Below are 19,281 nucleotides of genomic sequence, written 5' to 3'. Positions count from 1 at the left end.
CCACACTTCAAGAGCATCCAGTCGAAGCACGTAATCAAGGAGTGCAGAAACCTTTTTGCAGCTTTTGGTGTACCAAGAAAAGTAGTTACCGACAAAGGGCCGTCTTTCGTTTCAGCGGAAAGAGAAGAATTTTTCAAACGAAACGGAGTGAAACATGTCACAAGCGCTCCATATCATCCTGCCACGAACGGTCAAGTGGAACGCATGGTTTTCGAACTAAAGCAACCGCTCACAAGAGAAAAAGACAGCCCTGTCACCTGTCAATTGTCTCGATTTCTCCTAAAGCAGCACACAACAGTGCATGCCGGCACAAAGCAAACGCCCGCTATGATGATGTATGGTCGCGAAATTCCGACCGCATTGAGATTCCTGAAGCCTACAAACTCCCAGTTAACGAAGGAGGAAACGGATGACCATCAGCGCATTCGCAGAAATCAGATGGTTTACGTCAAGAACTTCACAGGCGACCCGTCGTGGATGAAAGGAACCATCCTGAAGAAGGTCGGTCGTCGGTCTTGGCTGATCAGCACGGACAGAGGCGTCGTGCGAAGACACAGGAATGACATTCACACATGGAGGGAGCAGGCGACTCACGACGACACTTCTACAGCAGAGCCGTCAAGCAGTCATCTCCGGTCTTCGCTGCTCCCGCTATTTCTCCCGGACTGCCAGACCTACGATCAGCAAAGGGGGCCCACAAGAAGTGCTCCAGATGACCACGGCACAACTGGGCCACTCCCATCCGGTGATACTCTGCAAGGACCACCACAGAGGCCGCCAAGGTGTCGTCATCCCCCGGACCGTTACGAAGATCGGTGGTGACTCAGTCTGAGTGGGAAGGGATGTGTGGTGTTCTTGAGTTTCGGTTTGAAGTGTGGAGTGCGCGAGTTTCGGATTCAGCACCGCAAGAACGCACCGCCAGAGATCCCAGCTGCAGCGCATGCGCCGAGAGCACAGCCTCCTCTCCTGTAACTTACCCATGTATCCCTCAGTGTGTCTCTAATAAAGGAACGTACCAGACGCATGTAACAAATACGAGACGCGCAAGGATAGATGCCGTCTAGTAGAATTCACAGCCATGAAATGCAGAGGAAAACCCTATAACAGGCCATCTCAGTATGGCGAGCAACCGTAAACGTTTGGTGAAGTTGGAAACCCTTGAAATATGGCAGTGGAACTGCCGTGGGATCCGCCGAAAGCAGGGTCTTCTTAAACAACACATCACAAATTGCACCTCTCCGCCAGACATTATCGGCCTACAGGAAACTGGCTGCTCACTCACTCTCGCGGGGTACTACGTCTACGAGGGGCAGGGGCAAAGCAAGGTCGCCGCGCTGGTTGCGAAAGCAGTCACCGCAATCAGACACGACATCGACGGTACGGACATTGGCCACGTCCTTATAGAAATTATTTTCCAAAAGGGAAGCCAAGAAAGCACCTTCCTACTTAACGTGTACACCCCGCCAAGCCAGAGGAAAGCCAATTTCAGCTACCTGCTGGCAAGGCAGAAGAAGCAGCAGGAAATAACGTTATCGTTATCCTGGGGGACTTTAATGCCTGGCATAAAAGCTGGGGCTACGTTCGGGAAACCCAGAAAGGCAGGGATCTAGCCAGGGAATCTGATCGTAGAAGGCTCACCCTCATCACTGACCACACCCAACCTACGCGAGAGGGGAACACCATCAACCGAGATTCGTATCTAGACTTATCATTTGTCAGAGGGGTAAGGCACGCAAGATGGGAAAACGACGGCGAAACTCTAGGCAGTGACCACTGCATCTTGCGCATCCATATAGAAACCCTCCTGATTAGGAGACAACACGGCCAGGCTAGACTGACAAACTGGGAAGCCTATAGGAAATCCAGGGCACAGTCTGAAGACGCTGCGATCACCGACATAAAAGGCTGGGTCGCAAGAATCAAGACATACTGGCAAAAACTAACCCGAAAGGTCGCCCTCACTACCAACACACCCGAGGTGGACAAACATCTCTTACATCTGTGGGACGCCAGACGGGGCCTACAAAAATGGTGGAGAAGGCAAAAGCATAATAGGCGGCTCAAGCGTAAGATCGCTGAGGTCACCAGACAAGCCGAATAATATGCGACGGAGCTCTCGTGGCGCGACTGGAACCAAAAATGCAGCAAACTGCAGGGGACTCAACGTTGGGCCAAGACATGGGCCTTGCTAAGGGCTCTCATAGACTCAACCACGACAAAATCCGAAACACGTTAGACGACCCAAAGGGTCGCGCACCAGTTCCAAGGCACTGACGAGGAAATGCTACAGGACATCAATCAGCGTTATATCGGCAATGCAACACACGCCGACAGCAGCTTGGCATACACGGGCGAAGCGAATCCCGCTCTGGACGAACCCCTTACCATAGAAGAAGTCAGACACGCTGTGATGTCCTCCACAAAGAACAGACCACTAGGGAAGGATGGCATCGCCAATGCCATGATAAGGAATCTGGATGACAATCCAATCAAAAGATTCCCGGAATTCTTCAATAAGCACTGGGAACAGGGGACCCTTCCGGACGACTGGCGACATACGGAAATAGTAATGATTCCTAAGTCCGGAAAGACTCCAAACCTAGAAAATCTTAGACCCATTTCGTGAACAGCATGCTTGAGAAAAGTGTACGAGAGAGTTGTGCATCACTGCATCTTGCGCATCTATATAGAAACCCTCCTGATCAGGAGACAACACGGCCAGCCTAGACCGAGAAACTGGGAAACCTATAGGAAATCCAGGGCACAGTCTGATGACGCTACGATCACCGACATAAAAGGCTGGGTCGCAAGAATCAAGACAGACTGGCAAAAACTAACCCGAAAGGTCGCCCTCACTACCAACACACCCGAGGTGGACAAACATCTCTTACATCTGTGGGACGCCAGACGGGGCCTACAAAAATGGTGGAGAAGGCAAAAGCATAATAGGCGGCTCAAGCGTAAGATCGCTGAGGTCACCAGACAAGCCGAATAATATGCGACGGAGCTCTCGAGGCGCGACTGGAACCAAAAATGCAGCAAACTGCAGGGGACTCAACGTTGGGCCAAGACATGGGCCTTGCTAAGGGCTCTCATAGACCCAACCACGACAAAATCCGAAACACGTTAGACGACCCAAAGGGTCGCGCACCAGTTCCAAGCCACTGACGAGGAAATGCTACAGGACATCAAGCAGCGTTATATCGGCAATGCAACACATGCCGACAGCAGCTTGGCATACACGGGCGAAGCGAATCCCGCTCTGGACGACGAACTCCTCACCATAGAAAAAGTCAGACACGCTGTGATGTCCTCCACAAAGAACACAACACTAGGGAAGGATGGCGTCGCCAATGCCATGATAAGGAATCTGGATGACAATCCAATCAAAAGATTCCCGGAATTCTTCAATAAGCACTGGGAACAGGGGACCCTTCCGGACGACTGGCGACATACGGAAATAGTAATGATTCCTAAGTCCGGAAAGACTCCAAACCTAGAAAATCTTAGACCCATTTCGTGAACAGCATGCTTGAGAAAAGTGTACGAGAGAGTTGTGCATCACTGCATGTTGCGCATCTATATAGAAACCCTCCTGATCAGGAGACAACACGGCCAGCCTAGACCGAGAAACTGGGAAACCTATAGGAAATCCAGGGCACAGTCTGAAGACGCTACGATCACCGACATAAAAGGCTGGGTCGCAAGAATCAAGACAGACTGGCAAAAACTAACCCGAAAGGTCGCCCTCACTACCAACACACTCGAGGTGGACAAACATCTCTTACATCTGTGGGACGCCAGACGGGGCCTACAAAAATGGTGGAGAAGGCAAAAGCATAATAGGCGGCTCAAGCGTAAGATCGCTGAGGTCACCAGACAAGCCGAATAATATGCGACGGAGCTCTCGAGGCGCGACTGGAACCAAAAATGCAGCAAACTGCAGGGGACTCAAGGTTGGGCCAAGACATGGGTCTTGCTAAGGGCTCTCATAGACTCAACCACGACAAAATCCGAAACACGTTAGACGACCCAAAGGGTCGCGCACCAGTTCCAAGGCACTGACGAGGAAATGCTACAGGACATCAAGCAGCGTTATATCGGCAATGCAACACACGCCGACAGCAGCTTGGCATACACGGGCGAAGCGAATCCCGCTCTGGACGAACCCCTTACCATAGAAGAAGTCAGACACGCTGTGATGTCCTCCACAAAGAACAGAACACCAGGGAAGGATGGCATCACCAATGCCATGATAAGGAATCTGGATGACAATTGAAAATATTCACAGAATTCGTCAATAAGCACTGGGAACAAGGGACCCTCCCGGACGACTGGCGACATGCGGAAATAGTAATGATTCCGAAGTCCGGAAAGACTCCAAACCTGGAAAATCTTAGACCCATTTCCTTAACATCATGCTTGGGAAAAGTGTACGAGAGAGTTGTGCATCACAGGTTGCAGACCCACCTTGAGGACAACAAACTCATGCCGCACACAATGTTTGGATTTCGAAAATACCTATCAACACAAGACGTTCTCCTGCCGATCAAGGAGGAGGTGCTGACTACCGTCCCAAAATATGGAGAAAACATCTTGTTCGCTCTCGATCTTAAAGCGGCCTTCGACAACGTCAGTCACAGGGCTGTGCTGGAGGGGCTCAGCAAACTGGGTTACGGGCAGAGAATATTCCACTATGTGAAAGCCTTTCTGACTAACAGAACCGCTACCATTGGAATTGGAGGCATCAGGACTGACACCTTCAACACCCCCGAAAAAGGAACACCGCAAGGCTCTGTGCTATCACCTATGCTTTTTAACATTGCAATGATTGGTTTAGCAAGGGCGCTCGAAGAAATTGAAGGAATCAGGCATGCCATCTAAGCAGACGATATCACACTCTGGGTGACAAGGGGATCCTTAGGAGAAAAACAAGAGCTTCTTCAGCGAGCAGCAGACACGGTCAACGCATACGCCCCACACTGTGGACTTGCATGCTCCCCTGAAAAATCTGAGGTGCTCAGAGTCTACAGAAAAGGGTATGATCTGTAAAACTCCATAGATTTCTACATAGGGGAAACGAAGGTTCCGGAAGTATCGAAAGTTAGGATCCGCGGCATGTTGATCCAAAGCAACCGTTGTATTAATCACATGATCAGACAGCTAGCAAATACCACAGCACAGATCACCAGGATGATTGCAAGAATTTCCAACAGAAGAAGAGGTATGAAGGAGGAAGACACATATAGGATAGTACAGGCCCTCGTAGTCAGTAGGATCTTAGACGACGTCCCCTACCATACACCGCTCGAGCAAGAAAAGGAGCAGTTAGAGGCAATTCTTAGACAAGCATACAAGTGCGCTCTCGGACTGCCGGCCAACACTTCGACGCAGAAATTCCTTAAACTTGGCATAAACAACACAGTATAAGAACATATCGAGGCCCACCTTCTTGCTCAGAAAACAAGACTGATGCTGTCCGAAACAGGCAGAAACACGCTGCGGTCGCTGGGCATGAGGGACGCTTTGAAAGAAATAAATAGCACAGCGAGCGTTCCAAATGAAATCAGGAGGATCATTGAGATCAGTCCAATTCCAAAAAACATGCATCCAGATATACATCAGGCGAGAAGAAAGGCAAGATCCAAATTCCACAAAAGAAGCTTCGCAGGGGCAAAGAGGTATTATACATTGACGCAACAACATACTACGCTGGCTACCGACACGGCTCGGTAGCCAGCGTGGTGGATCACCAGCTCAGGGAAATCAACTACGCTTCGATAAAAACCAACAACATCCTCGAGGCTGAGGAAGCAGCAGCAGCAATTGCACTCGCCGTGACCCAGCAGAGTGATGAGTCCCATGCACACCTCATTACAGACTCGCAAGAGGCGTTCAAAAGGTACAGCAGTGGACGCATATCCACTGCAGCCATTCACATACTCAAGGCGAGGACAATAACCTTTACGAGATGCTTCATCACGTGGACACCAGGCCATGAGGCTGTCAAAGGGAACCAATGTGCGGACGCCAACGCACGAGCATACGCCAACCGGGAGGCGCGCACAGAAGGGGAAATGGACGCAGTCACTAGACGGTATGGAGCCATCTTAGAACACCAATGAGCCCTCCGGAGGACCTACCCTCCTCCCCACAAAGACCTTAGTAGAAGGCAGTCGGTTGCCTGGCGACAACTGCAGACTAATACATACTCCAATCTCAGTTTACTGAGCAAAATCTATCCTACCACATATGACAACAAATGCCCGCTATGCGGTGAACATCCAACGCTTTACCACGTTACATGGGCCTGTCAGAAAATGCAGGCAGCGCCGATAAACACCGGAGCAGTGGGAGGCTGCGCTGTCCAGCTCGAAGCCTGAAGAGCAGCCCAAGCAGTTGTTGTTGTGACTGAGAGAAGGATGAAAAGGAAATTGCACGGGCCTGCTACTGGCTCTAGCCAAGCCACCACCGCTGCCACGTGCAGATAGAGGAGAGGTAAGAGATCAGAGGAAAGAGAAAAAGGCAAAAAAATACGCGCGCCGCAGCAACAACTGCGTCCGCCGGAGCGGACGCTGCTGAAAAAATCAGATAAGCGCCCGAAGCCGCGCTCGCCGAAGCGAGGACAGACTGATGGACAGGGCTCGCAAGACTGCAAAGGCCTCTGGGGCTCTGGAATGAGGGCTCCACCTATGCTTCGAGAAAGAACCCTTATAGTACAATAAAGTTTTTCATTCATTCATTCTGATTGTTCTTGCCGCTGTTGTTACTGAGTGAAATTCTGTCCGTGCCTTTGTGTGATATAATAATCCAGCGGCCTGCACTGCGCGTTTAAGGCGAAAGCCCTTAATGCCTCATGCTGTCGTTAGCAATCCGTGTCGGCAGCCGTATCTCCGTCCGTGTCGACAGCCGTGTCTCCGTCCGTGTCGGCAGCCGTGTCTGCATCCGTGTCGACAGATGTGTTCGCGTTTTGACGGGTGTCCATCGAGATATGCAAGACAGTTACTGCATAATTTCCTTTCCTCAAATACAATTTTAAGGCGAAAGCCTTTAATGCCTCATGCTGTCGTTAGCAATCCTTGTCGGCAGCCGTGTCACCGTCCGTGTCGGCAGCCGTATCTGCGTCCGTGTCGACAGATGTGTCCGCGCTTTGACGGGTGTCCACCGATATGCGAGACAGTTACTGCATCATTTCCTTTCCACAAATACAATTTTCAGTTTCTTCATTACGCCCCTCTTTCTCTTTCTTCTTTCACTCCCACTTCCTCCCTTCCTCCCTTCCTGTACGGTGTGGTTCTGGCGTCCACCGAGAAGACAGAATTTCCTATCCTCTGGCAATCCCGGAAATGAGGCCGCCGATAACATAGCCCGAGGACTTATTTGCCGGGCAAATGGCGACCCCAGCCGGGATTTCTCGAGGGAGCGGGCACACACGTTCTCAGAACTAACTCAACAAGCACGCCTTGCCCGTCGGCTCTATCCCGCTCCCCACCCCCGCCTATCCCACTCCCAACAAATCCTCTGGAGGCGACTCCAGACCCGAACTCTTCCTACCCCTCAGCTTCTATCCTACTTCCGCCATGTTTCCCCAGAGTGCACTCTCTGCGGAGAACCGCACGCCACCCTGGACCACATCCTCTTCGGCTGCCCTGCCGATCCTCCCCCGCAGGGACAGCCCGCCATCGGTTCATGGGAGGAATGGGAGGCCCTCCTTGCGTCGCAGGACCCGGACGCGCAACTTAGCTGTGTGAACCGGGGTGCCAGTGCCATGGCCCTACGTGGCCTGGACACACGCGCGTAATGTGAGGGCTGTGCGGTGGCCCTGAGACCTTGTACGGTCCAAACTAACTTGTTTAATAAAGTTTTCCATCCATCCACCCTCAAAAAGCGTTGCGTTCAAAGGGCAAGGCATCGCGCCGAACGGGTGGTGGCGTTCCTCCCTTCGTGTACGGTGCGGTTCGGGTGTCCACGGAGATGACAGAGAACTACTGCGCTATTTCCTTTCCTCAAAAAGCGTTGCGTTCAAAGGGCAAGCCATCGCGCCGAACGGGTGGTGGCGTTCCTCCCTTCTTGTACGGTGCGGTTCGGGTGTCCACAGAGATGACAGAGAATTACTGCGTAATTTCCTTTCCTCAAAAAGCGTCGCGTTGAAAGGGCAGGGCATCGCGCCGAACGGGTGGTGGCGTTCCGTGGACTGCCTGGCAGCGTTACAACACGCTGGAGCGTTCCAGTCCAAAAGGCGAAGGTTAAGCGCCATTAATTAGCAGTTATTTAGCATTTAGTCATAAATAAGAAATTAGTCACTAATTAGTAATTACGTCGTCATCAGCCCCTCCGCGGTGGCTCAGTGATTACGGCGCTCGGCTGCTGACCCGAAAGACGCGGGTTCGATCCCGGACGCAGCGGCTGAATTTCGATAAAGGCGAAATTCCAGAAGCCTGTGTGCTGTGCGATGTCAGTGCACGTTAAAGAACCCGAGGAAAGGGAGAGAGTGCCAGAACCCTGGAGACGCGCCCTCCGGGTCCGACCCCTTCCCCGCAACATGTCCAGAGAAGACCATAGCGGTCGTCGCCAGGCGAGCGCGGAAGCGTTGGCGCGATACTATGGTAACCAAGAACACGTGTATTACGTAGACGTTGCCGGCCCACACCACGGGGGGTGGTACACGGCCGCAGTCGTACACAACACAAACACAGTTAACGGGCTCACTTTCAAAGCCTACAACGCAACACACGCGGAGGAGATTGCCATTGCTCTGGCTCTCACGAATCCCAAGTCAAAACACATCATCACCGACTCGCGAGGGGCCTGTCGGAACTACGAGTTGGGCTGGGCTCCCCCGCTTGCCTGGCGCATACTGGAATAGAGCTGTCGATGCGAAGATCCAACTCCACACAACCTGATTTGGGCCCCCGGTCACTAGGGACTCCAGGGAAACGAACAGGCCGATCAGGCCGCCCGCGCACTCTCTCCCCGGGCTATCTCCCTGTCCTTGGAAGGGTACTCCCAATCAGACAATCTGGCCCTTACATTCAAACAAATCACCGATTACTACAAGGAGGAGCGCCGGCGCTACCGGCCCCTTGTAAGGGTCTGGATCGCGCTGACGAGCGCCTCCTCATCAAAATTCTTACTAACACTGTGCTGTGCCCGGCGGTGCTTAAACATTTCAATACATCATTTGATGGTGCGTGCCAGTTCTGTGGGGAGGTGGCTGACACCTTCCACATGGTTTGGGCATGTCAGTCAAACCCATCTATCCCCCCCAACCCCAACCCCACCAGAGAGGACTGGGAGGCGGCCCTGCTCGGCTGTCAAGACCTAAAGAGCCAAAAGGCTTTGGTTCAACGGACGCGGGCGGCGCTGCTTGTCAATGGGGCACCGGAATAGGGGCTCCACCCAGTATTGTAAGGGGAAAGGGCCAATAGGGTCCTACCCCAATCACCTTTCTGTAAAGAACTTAATTTCCCATAAATGTTTTTCACCACCACCACCCGAGGTGGTCGAAATTTCCGCAGCCCTTCACTACAGCGTCCCTCATAGCCTGAGTTGCTCAAACCCTAATAAACCAACCAATTATGTATGACGTCATTCAGTGGTGACGTCAAACGTTGCATACCTTAGCGTCTTCCTGAGGTGGTACTGATACTCCCTGAACAGGCTGGTCCCGTTACGGAAGTGAACAGCTTGATATAAGGGAAGAAGACACGGGAAGCAGGTCTGCATTCCGGACGTGTTTATATAGGAGCCAGAGCCACGTGGCTGGTAAGCTGTATTAAGAAGGTTTGACAGTTCAGTGCAGCGAATCCAAGCAGAAAACCACGGCGCATGGACGTGCTTGTATAAAAAGGAAGGGAAGCGTCCAGGCCACAATGGCCATATGGAACAGCGTAAGCGGCATGCGACAGGAATGCTGTACTAACAACGCGAATGCGAGAGGGTGTTTGTTAGAATCAGTGGAAAGTAGCCTATACTAGTGTTCGTGCGTATGCTTGCGCTCGGAGCGCAGTTGTGCGAATGTCAGCAATTATGTTCCGAGCTTTGCGGGAAAGCCGCTTGAAAGAAATCCGCGCATAAGAACAAGCAGCACGGCGGCTGTGAAATTGGCTGAGGGAAAACTAATCAACTGGCAGTTTGAAGATGCCCGTCGTCCTCCGGTCAGCTGCTATACAATACCTCTTCAGTCGAATAAAAAAAGAAACTGCACTCAAAATGGGAGCGCCTGGCCCTCTTCGCTTCAGTCGTTTTAAAACTGCGCGACGAAGACGGGATGACAAGATGAGGCACAAACAGGACCACACAAAGCACAGAATTCCAACTTGTTCATTGCGTCAAAGCAGCAGGCTTATAAGATCCTTCAACAAAACAAAAAAAAAACAAGGTACAATCATAGACGATGTGTGCACATGGCAGCAACAGACAAAATAACAAAGTAATAACAATCACACTTCTGCATTAAAATCGACATAGAGCGCGGACGTGCCAATCAAGGAATTCAATTTTTTTTTCTCTATAATGATTTCTTTTCCTTTTGGCTCGTTCTGTCTGTATCTACCTACACAAAGAAGAACATTTGGTGTTATCGCGATCGTATGGCCAGCGCTCCATGAATGTGAGTGGTTTTTATCACTGGATCTCAGACCCCCTCCTCTCTGCGCTTCTGCTTCGTTGCTAAGCGACGCAGACTTGGCTGCGTTCCAAGGCGTCTCGGCCCCAAAGCTGTGCGCGCTACAAGCGCGCCATGGTATTTCAAGTCACTTGTTCTAGCACTTTCGCCAAATCTGTGGAAATGCGACCGGGACGGAAGGACGGTTGGATGGAATTAAGGATAGAATACAATAGCCTACCCATGAAACGGGCTGGTTGCAGTTCACATTACGCTCGGCTTTTTTTCTCGATATATCTTTAGCGTTGTAATAAAGGGGCCTATAAATTGGCCACATTGCTTTAATACTTTTTTCCATCCCACACAGTTAACCATATGTAACTTCTCTGCTTTTGAGTATTCAATCTTCCAGTCGCGTTTTGCTGTCTTCTGCACCAAATTAATTCGCATGGTCCCGAGAGCGACGACACTTTCTAGTCCTTCGCGAGGCCAGTAGTGAAGATAGCTTTGTGACGTACAGCAGCTGGAAGAGAAGAAGAGACTATTGAGACGCGGATCGTCATCAAGTGAGTCCACTGTAAAATCAAGTGGGCAAACACCGCCACACACCATCCTCGTCCTTTCTGTGCAGCCAACCGACAACGTGAGCCGGCTTAACAGGCAAGGGGTCTCTGTGGAGCCCGATGGACTCGTGCCTAACGAAAGAGAAGGCGTTTGAGTGAATACGCGGAAGAATATCGTTGCAGCTGACGCCCACCATGCGGCTGCGCAGGAATCACTTGAGGCCATAAATCGGTGGTTTACCAGTCCGTACAGTTATTGCAGTCGGCGCGGCTCAGTCCTCTTCCGGCGTAATCTGTGATGTCGACGAGGCTATCGCGAAAGGTGATTTGCCCATACTCATGAAGCCGGCAAACGAAGGCACCGTAATTCTATGGGTCTGACGTCTGGTAGTTCTCGCTGTGTGAAGATTCTGTTCCAAGCCGACAGTTTTGAGTCACGCGTGTAGGCAGCACATTTTCGTCACGCTGTGCGGCGATTTATGCCAAAGCCCTGCAGTCTCCTCAATATTTGAAACTGGGTCAAGTGATCGGTTTCTGCGGCAACGTGAGTGTGTGCTCACGTCGTGCAGGAGATCAGAGCACTGAGTTCAGTAATGAGCTAGTACTTAACTGTTCTAACTGAAACGGGCCTTATGACACCTCGTATTAGGAATGGCCGCGCGCGTAAAAGTCAATTCAATTCAATTCAATTCAAGTTTATTTGCATCTATACATGTACAGATGACGGGAGTGCAGACAAAAAGCCAAATGGATTTGGCTTGACGGGGTCTGTACCCCCTACAGAAATTTCACTATGCACAATAAAGAGAACGCAAAGATACAATAATGGATAAACGAAAAAAAGTATTAGTGAACATTCTATAACAGAAATACATACGGCCAAAAAAAAATCAATGATAGAATGCTGAAAGGATTTAAAAAGCAGAAAGCATAAAATTATACAAATAAAATAGCTTTGAAATTCAGAAACATAAATAATAAGTTACTAACAAGCAAAGAAAATTGGTTAGACATTCATGGCGTCAGTGTATACTACAGCAAAGCAAACAAAACAAAAAAACGAATCCACAATGAGCCCATAAAAGGAGAGCTACGTTATTAAGTTTCTAATGAGTTTAACAAAGATGGCAGTGTGTGGCGTAACATTTGTTGACCGTAGTTAGTGCGCGTTTTAGGAACGTACCATGTTTCTCTGTGACGTGTGTTGTAAATGTTAGAACTCATTGTCAATAGAGATAAATGCTCGAAGAATTTGGTGTTCTGTTTTTTCGCAGTAGTGAAACGCTTGAGTAAAATACTACGATATATGGAGGTCACCGGCTGTAAGTTAAGGGCACTGAAAAGAGGCTGCGTATGAGCGTCATATGAGGAATTAGCGATAGCGCGCACTGCTTTCTTCTGCAAAAGATAAAGCTTTGTGATGTTAGACACTGTGGTGTTTCCCCACACTAAATGGCAGTAATTCAGATGGGACAGGAAGAGACAGTTGTAAAGCAGCTTTTTCACGCTCAAGGGAAGAAAAAATCGAAGTTTCGTTAGTATCCCCACAACACGAGCGATTTTGTTAGCAACTGAGTCTGTACAAAGATTCCAAAGTAAGTTCTCTTGAAATACGACCCCGAGGCACTTAATGGATGGCACAATGTTGATAACCGAGGAACCCATTTGCAAATGGCCGTCAATGTGGACATTTTTGTTTTTAGGTTGAAAAAGTACAGTCGAGCATAAAAGACGAGCGACTGTTCGGAAAAGGCATTCTCGGCGCCAAAAGAATTCCAGAAAGACTGCTGCGAAAAACAGCCACACCGAAATGCTCATGGCACCTCCTTCACAACTCCCTCCCGTGAACCCCCCCCCCCCCCGTCCAAGTGTGCCCTGTAAGCGGACAGTGGTCAAGGATGTGCAGACCTCGTCGTGTGCGGATGCTAGGTCTGTGCTTCCACCGTTACGTCCTGCTGAGCCCCCTCAGCGTAAACTTCCATTATCGAGCTCAACAGTTATTGCAGACGGGCTCCCAGAGAAAGATCATCAAGTCCTCGTGATCTTTAGGACGGTGGCCGATGCCTGTGGTACAGTCCGTGCAATCCTCAATCGCTGTTTTACTGGTGCTTGACTCCCTGGGTCGAGCGCTTCAAGATCTTTAACACACAGTGGCTGACCAGTTTCCTACGTTTCGTGAGGAATTCTGAGGCGCTGCGCTCTTACTGCTGAACGCAAGTTGCCTGAAGTCATGTATCTCGATTTTCCGGCAATATTTTTTCAACAACCACTTCCCGATACTGGCCAACTGCTAGCATAACTTGCCCCAACCAATCAGGTTTTCCAGGTACGGGCCCTTCGCCCCCTACATTTGGAGAACGCAGCGAAGTTCTGGCATGCAGCGTATGCATGTCCCTGTTCTCAATTGGACTGCAAAAGGCAGTCGGCCGTCATAGAGCGAAACCGGGTTCCTTGGATTATTACTGGCGATTCTTGCGCTCACCACCTGCTCTGGGGAGGTCCTACAGTCAACGCTAGAGGAGGAAATTTTGCTTTATTCGCCTCAGACAATGAACTTTACGTAATGAATGACGGCATCCGATACAGACTTACCTCGAGATTCCAGGTCTTGGGTCGTCTGGCCCAGCTAAACACGCACACACCGACTAGATGGTATTTAAAATACCTATTAAAGATTATGAAAACGTGCCCTCACTTCTAGTTAAGAGGACACCATAGCAATTGCAATGAAGACTGTGACAGAGTACCTCACGTCAAATAAAATACGTTCTGAATTTGATGTAGAATTTGACCACTTATGTTCCATTAGGCGCAGTGCGGAAAGACGCTTCAGACGGACGAAATTCAACAGAATCTCAGATAGGCGCGACGTTTGCAGAAGAATATCAAACGAAGAATGTAGAGGCTGGTGAACCAGCTCTGGTTGTACTTTCAGTCTCTAGGTCCTCGAAAGTGCTTACGATCACGTGACACAAGAGGGCTTGGAACGCTTCCACAAAAAGAACAACCTTTACTAAGACCATGACCAAATTGAAGTATCAACAGACTTGTGCAGGATAACTGCGGGAGCACTGACGTCGTTTTTTTTCCTGTGGAAATCCTGTGGAATGATACTATTACTTAAACCAGGGAAATCCCCCCCCCCTCGAGCACAGGTCATGCACGCGAAAAGCTTTGGCCAGTTGGGTGGGTGGTGGTGGTGAAAAACATTTATAAGCAATTAAATTTTTTACAGAAAGGTGATTGGGGTAGGACCCTATTGGCCCTTTCCCCTCACAGTACTAGGTAGAGCCCCTATACCGGGGCCCCATTGGCAAGCAACGCCGCCCGCGTCCGTTGAACCAAGGCCTTTTGGCTCTTCAGGTCTTGACAGCCGAGCAGGGCCGCCTCCCAGTCCTCTCTGGTGGGGTTGGGGTTGGGGGGGATAGATGGGTTAGATTGACACGCCCAAACCATGTGGAAGGTGTCAGACACCTCCCCACAGAACTGGCTCGTGCCATCAAAGGATGTATTGAAATGTTTAAGCACCGCCGGGCACAGTACAGTGTTAGTGAGAATTTTGATGAGGAGGCGCTCGTCAGCGCGATCCAGACCCTTACAAGGGGCCGGGTAGCGCTGGTGCTCCTCCTTGTAGTAATCGGTGATTTGTTAATATATGGAAAGAATGCCTCTCATGGCCCTTCAGTCGTACATTAATACTGTATACCCTAAAGCCATGGCGGGTTTTCGGAGGGGTCGCTTCTCTTTAGACAGTGTCATTGGTCTTGTGCGTACAGTTTAGCGTCAGAAACGCCAAAAGCCCATGAACGTGGAACTTTATCTTGATGCCAAAAGTGCTTACGATGACGTGCGACAAGAAGCCATTCTTGTTGCTCAAGAAGCTGCTAGAATCGGTGGTCGGATGTTCGGGTGATACAAAACTATCTGGCCAGCAGGTGACTTTTATCTTGTGTGAAGATGGCCGGGCTCCTGTGGATTACGCCTAGCAAGGTGTTGTTCTCTGCCATACTTTCTTTAATCTGTCACTTATGGCACTTCCAGACAGCCTACCCGATAGCGTGCAGACATCTGTGAATGCCGACGATATCTGCATTTTGTCCAGCTCTGCGACACGACTCCGGGAGCAAGCAAGCCTGCAGCATGCAGCCAACATAACTTCCTCCTATTTCTGAGAGCAAGGTCTGAGCGTTCCAGCTGCGAAGTGCTTGTTAGTGGCATTTACAGCCAAATGTATGATACCATATCCGGTAACTATCGATGGCCACACCATTTCCTTTTGCACCTCTCATCGTTTTTTAGAGAGTATCATCGTCCGGAAGCTATCATAGATTCTATCATTGCACCTTTTTACAGAAAAAGCTAGCTTCTATCCTATCCACCTCGGTGGCGCAGTGCACAAGGCTCTCGTCTATCGAGCCGGAGTACCCGGGGTTGAACCCGACCGCGCCGGCCTCGTTTCGATGGAGGTGAAAAGAAAAGTCCGCCGGCGAGCTGCGCGACGTCAGTGCACTTTTAACACTTCCAGGCGGTCGAAATTACGCCGGAAACCGAAATTACTCCGTATTGCGAAGCTATTTTCTGCGTAAATATCTCTGATTGGTGCCGGGGCGAAATAAGATGTAAATGCCATGTTCACAGCATAAATCCGTCTTCTGATGCCAAATAACTGTCAGCATAGACAGAGAGAGGCACAGTTTCGATTTTAGCTATGCACAAAAATTGGAGGTAGTTCTGCTGAGCGTCCCTTTAAGAACTTTCACTAGAAAAAAAAAAGGCAACAAAAAGAGGCTCCGCGATGGTGACCAATACACCCGCCACTCATTAACCGGTTTCCATTCGCTTCTGCCCGCCATTTATGGCCTGGGCATCACCCATGAGGTGGGTTGACGTATAACTCTTACACGGCACAGAGACAACCACGAGACGGCACAGTAACATATATCGAGCCAGCATTTCAGGTGCGTGTTCGAAACAGAGTACGTCCCCGAAGGGCATAGCGGGGTCTACGGAGCCTCTCCCAGGACTACACCCCCTGAACAAACCGGTCGCCAGGTCGGAGGGAGCCTGTACCCATACGGTGGGTACCCGTCGGTGGGTTTCGAACCTGCCACCTCCCGCAGCCGAAGCGGACGACCAAACCACTAGGCCACGGCTGCGGTGATAGCACTCTCTTGTTATACACTTATTTCACTGCAGTTGCGCGATGTTGTCTTGATCTCTTGTCTTTTGTCGAAATGTTGTACAACGAACGATCTTTGTTGGCTACACTTATGAATGTATTCACTCCTTGTTGTTTCCCTCGCGATACTGAAGGCTGTTTAACATGAAGTGAAATGCTCGCTATTCTTGTCGCCGCGGCGTAAAAGCCTGTCTCGGCCATCGCAGCGGCTCGGCCGACCAACGCGAAGTTCACAACAAGTTGGAAATTTTTCGCTACGAAAGTGCGATAGGCCCCTCCTCATAGCAACGACTGCATGGCGGAAAAGCCACGTGACAAAAAGAGGACTCCTGCAGGAGAGACAAAGTTTGTTCACTACACGTCCTTCCGGCAGCATGTCATGTTGTGTCTAGGTTGTAAACGCGGGAGGATTACACTCAGGCGTGAAGTTAATCCGGACATTGAGAGGCTATCAAAATCATCTCTTTCATGTATGTACCTGAGAGCGAGCGCTCCGACCCGCGGCACTGCCTACTCATCGTCGTCTTATAAACAGTAATAATCCTGAGGTTCTGGACCACGCAAAATCGTCTCTTGCGTGTCCGGTTAATAAAGGCAGAAAATTAGCTTAGTCATCATGAGCGTGCCTCAGTTCAGTCGTTCATGCAAGTAAAATCAGCAAGAGCAGGCTTTGAAAAAAAAAATCCTATGCTTTTGCACTGAACCGAGTGTTGTAAACACGCTCTATCAATTTTTTCTTGTGTGCTAATTCATGACAATTTCTACATGGCTACATACCCATTTCTACATGCCTGCATGTCTGGAAGATTTTGTTTCTTATTTTGCTTGTCTAACATTACGCCGTATAATGCTCCATATTTCAGTAACAGTCGAGGATATAGCTCGCTGAAGAACCTTAAAGATACCTACGACGCAAAATTTCCGAGGCAGCACGCCAGGATTGGACCAACAACGGCTCATTGTTGGAATACAGTGGCATCAATATTGGGCTGGCATTGGCCTACAAGCACATTACTATATTTTCCAACCTTGGCCCATACTTCATACCAAGATTGGTCCATTGTTCAGCCATTCTGGCACTGCCAATATGGGCATATCACTGGCCTTCCCACTCATACTTCACTTTTCCTGCAAGTATCGGTGTAATGTTCAGCCATGCTGGTACTACCAATATGTACTGAACATCAGCTATTCCATTGATGTCCCATTGTTGATGCCAATATTAGTCCCATGGACAGCTATTCTGGCCATGCCAATATGTACTGAAAACCGGCTTCTCCATTCATATCCCACTGTTGATGCCAATATTGATATGTTCAGTCATTCGGCACTGTCAATGCAGACTAAGCACAGGCTTTTCCGTACATGACAGCGCATATAACCTGTCACATCAGTGGCTTACAGACTGGCATGCCACTGCCCCTTTCTATTTACTACTCGCCAGTAAAGCCTGTGTTCATTTCTATTTTCAGTGGCCAACATTAATGAAAATGTTCACTCGTAAACAACCATGTAAATATTCATAAAATGAGACAACCTAAGTATTCATGAAGAGAACATTTATTTTACGAAAAAAGTCCAAATAAAATTAATCGTTAGGGGTCGGGAAGGGCGGTGGCAGGGGTTGTGGGATGGTAGCAGGGGCTGTGGGGTGAGTGGGGGCAGGGGCTGTAGGGTGAGTGGTGGCAGGGGTTGTAGGGAGGGAGGGCTCTCGGGAAGTGGAAGAGGTCAGGGGATTGGGAGGCGCACATGCCGGCACAGTGCAGGCGGCTGTCCCTGCACTCTCAGGAGGTGTGCTTGGTTGGAGAGGGGAGAAGACTTTGGTAAAGCGCCTCTTCCTTCCACCCCCCTCTATTCCATGAACTGGGCAGCCACCTGCGAATAAAACCTTGTGCCTCTGATGCATCGACGTGCAGTTTTACGCAAATGGCATCTGCACAGGAAAACTGAACAAAGAAAATTAACAATATTTCCAGGCACTCAAAAATCATGTCCATGAATTTAGAAAAATGTAGAAAATAAATTCCATGACATGGCCAATGGGAAATGCTGTACTGAAGGGCTCCAGATTAATTTTGGCCACCTGGAGTTCTTAATTTAAGATGCACCGACATCGCTTAGCCCACGTGCTTCTTTGCAATTAGCCTTCAGAGCAATGCAGCTACTATGGATGGTGTTTGATCCCTCACTTGGAATCAGTAGCTGAGCACCTGAGCGAGGACATCAGGTAAGAAGTACAGTAAACCGATACATTATTACGTGCCTCATAATCAAGGCAACATACAAAACCTGGACACAACTGAACAATGAAGTAAAGAACCCCTGGAGGGGCCTGAATCCATTGACACTGACTTCTCGCTGCGATCGACCACCTTGCACCTGCTAAGTGGCATCATAGATCCTATAAATAGAAGGCAAGTGACTGCAGCTTCTATTACACACCACAGGTTCGAAGGGCATTTTCAGCTTCATTAAGCTTTCCAAACAATGAAAATAAAACTGTGAAAGCATGTGAAAGGGAACATGAAAAACTATTTACTAAAGCTAGAAAATCCACACAGTTGCTATTCCATCAGTTCACTCTGCAAGGTAAGAATTTTTAGGCTAGCTTCATTAACACCGAAGATATTGGCGATCAAAAAAGATGATCCTGTCCCCTCAACCCAGAGCACCCCAGTGTGCAAGAAAAGCTAAAGAAAACAGGTTGTGACATGCCCCACCTCACCCGGCCTGTGTTTCTTGAGCGCACACAGTGAGGGTGCACCCAAAAATCCCAGCTGACGTCAACTGGAAGGGGGTACAAAAAGCGTGTTGAGGTGTCACCAGTGGTCACCAGAAGCACTTTTTAAGAATTTGTGAATTCCAGCTGGGGCCCATGCAGAGCTTTTTAAATATCACTCATATTCACACAGACCACTTCTATAAGTCCGTTG

This window comes from Amblyomma mixtum, chromosome 4 (assembly GCF_055824585.1).
Source record: "Amblyomma mixtum isolate Tamu chromosome 4, ASM5582458v1, whole genome shotgun sequence".
NCBI lineage: Eukaryota > Metazoa > Arthropoda > Arachnida > Ixodida > Ixodidae > Amblyomma > Amblyomma mixtum.
Note: the sequence above shows the minus strand (reverse complement) of the source record.